The sequence below is a fragment of the Dermacentor variabilis genome, unplaced genomic scaffold (genome assembly GCF_050947875.1).
Source record: "Dermacentor variabilis isolate Ectoservices unplaced genomic scaffold, ASM5094787v1 scaffold_16, whole genome shotgun sequence".
NCBI classification, from domain to species: Eukaryota; Metazoa; Arthropoda; class Arachnida; order Ixodida; family Ixodidae; genus Dermacentor; species Dermacentor variabilis.
In genome coordinates, this window is record NW_027460324.1 from 315,534 (window position 1) to 318,336 (window position 2,803).

Genomic DNA, 2,803 nt, shown 5'->3' on the forward strand with positions numbered 1-2,803 from the left:
ACGCTTGATGGTCGCAGGCTGTGTTGAGGGACCATTTTCCTTGTGGGGCCGGGGCTCTGGTACGAGCCGCGGGATGGCAGTGAAAAGGAATTCCATGTTCCTCGAGCGGCCAGGAGTGCTACCGGGCGCGAAGAACAAATCCTCTTCCGCTGCAGGGTCACCCATTAAGGGTGCGCGAATACGGCGCTACATCACGCGCAAGTGAAACTCACTACCTATATAAATCAATGATAGCTAATAAAAAGAAATAACTAATTATAAGAAGTACACTAAAAAAGCGGACGGAGCTCCAAACGTGACCTTCTCGGTCGGCTGTCAGCACGCGATCCCGGAGAAGAAAGGCGCGGTCCCAGCGGGAGAGGCCGGCGCGGGGGAGGAGGCGAGGGGGTGTCCCCGCCGCAACACGTGCGTCAGGGTGATGCGCGAGGAGGGTGCGCGTGATAGTAGTCCGGGCCACGTCGAAGCGGGAGACAGAGGTGGCGAGGGGGAAGCGAGCCGCGGCTTGCTTCGCGAGGGCGTCAGCTGCTTCATTTCCGGGCAGGCCAATGTGCGCGGGGACCCACTGCAAAACCAAGTCGCAGCCCTGATTAACGACATGGCGCAGTTTCGATCCCACGCGCTGCACAAGTGGGAGACCGGCATAGTCTTTTCGCAGCATGTGCAGAGCCGCGCGCGAGTCCGTGAGGATCGCAGCAGACGAAGCACTACACTCGTACAGAAGGTCAGCCGCGAGGTCAATGGCCGCGAGCTCGGCGACTGTTGATGAGGCAGGGAAGCGGAGGCGGCACTGACGCGACGCAGGGATGTCCGGTGCCGTGCACGCGGCAGCAGCGGAACCATCGCTGGAGACAGAGCCGTCAGTGAAGACCAGGAGGCGATCACGTAGGTGTTCGTGAAGCAATGCAGCCGTCTCCTGTTGCATGGCGCACAGTGCCGTTCGGCGCTTGCTCGTGACGCCCGGGACGCTGGTGCTAACGTCAAGGAGCGGGGAGGCTTGCGGCGATGGCGGCAAGGGGAGCAGTTGCGGCAGAGACGCGATGCGGGTGCTGAAGTCGTTGGCACGCTGACCCATGCCCGAGCCCTCGAGGGTGTGGAGGCGGCACACGAGACGTTGGCCTTGTGAAGCCGCACGAAGGAGACGCTGTTACCGACGGTTCGTCGACTTCGAGCCGCACACCCCACCCGTCGACGGCCTTGTCGCTCCGGATACGAACGTGACGGTTCTCTACCGACCCATCGAGCGCAGGGCCACTTTTCTGGCCCTCTCACGGGACCGTATCGCCGCCCAGCTGTCCGCCGTACCCGGCGTAATGGTACGTTCACACTGAGGAATCCGGCGTCTACAGCGAATGGAATTCTCCTGCCGCTGAGACGAGTCCGCGTCAATTTCCGCCGAAATGTGGTGGCTGCTGACGTGACGCGCGGTGCCGACTTGGCGCCTCTCCTCGAGGTGTGCGATATCGGTGACGTCGCGGTGCGCCCCAAGGCGCTACACAACTCCTGTGTAGGCATCATTCATGGGGGTCGACCCTTGTTTCGACGCCCGCACAGTCCGAGACAACCTTGAGGCGCCCGTCGCGGTGCTTTCTTGCTCACGGAGTGGCACAAGCGTCACCGTAACCTTCGTCGGGAACGTCGTGCCAACTAACGTGCAGCTATTCAAACAGCTGCGCGCCGTTCGTGCTCGTCTGCCCCGACCACTCCAATGCGAGCGCTGCGGCGTTTTCGGCCATGCCGGCGCCACCTGTTTCCGCGACGCCCGCTGCCTCCGCTGCGGTGAGTCGCATACCACTGGAGACTGCCCCGAAGAGAAGCCACGGTGCATTAATTGCGGCGGCCGTCACTCGACAACTGAGCCGAGCGAGCTGGCCGCGCCGCATCGGCCGCGCTTACGGCCACTCCGTCCACATCTCGCACCCCCCAGGGCCGATCCTACAGTGACGCCCTGCGCGGCCGCAAGGTCCAGAGAGCTGCGGCTGAGCCATCACTCGGTCCTTCAACCGCGCCGAGCAGCGACTCCAGGGACGCTCTGATAGCCGCTCTCGCGGCTGCACTGCGTGCCATCCTTGTCCAGTGCCCATCGACGGCAACGTACGTCAAATGTGCGACGCGGCTCTCGCCGCGCAGGAAGCACTGCTTCATCATGACTATGCGCGTCACCGCGCCACATAAGCGAAGGTCACCAACTTGCCCGCGCACGCAGTTTTGGCCGCCGCCACCGCGTCTCTTTAACCCTTCCTTCAATTCCCTCCATCGTTCGCCTCTGACAGCCGACCGAGAAGGTCACGTTTGGAGCTCCGTCCGCTTTTTTAGTATATTTCTTATAATTAGTTATTTCTTCTTATTAGCTTTCATTGATTTATATAGGTAGTCAGTTTCACTTGCCGCGTGATGTAGCGCCGTATTCGCGCACCCTTAATGGGTGACCCTGCAGCGGAAGAGGATTTGTTCTTCGCGCCCGGTAGCACTCCTGGCCGCTCGAGGAACATGGAGTTCCTTTTCACTGCCATCCCGCGGCTCGTACCAGAGCCCCGGCCCCTCAAGGAAAATGGTCCCTCAACACAGCCTGCGACCATCAAACGTAAGCGAGCTGCCCCCACCAAAAAGCGTGGCTCAAACCGTCCAGGGCGACATCCACGCACCGGAACAGCCACCTCTCCAGCCGCGCGCAAAACCAAGCTAAAGTGTACTAGACCGTTGGGTAGTGAGCTGACTCTCCGGTGGCGGCGTGCGCTCCCGCGTCGCCGGAAATGTGAACATTTTTATGTTTTCCCGGGGACCCGCGCGGAGGCGCTGTCGTCGT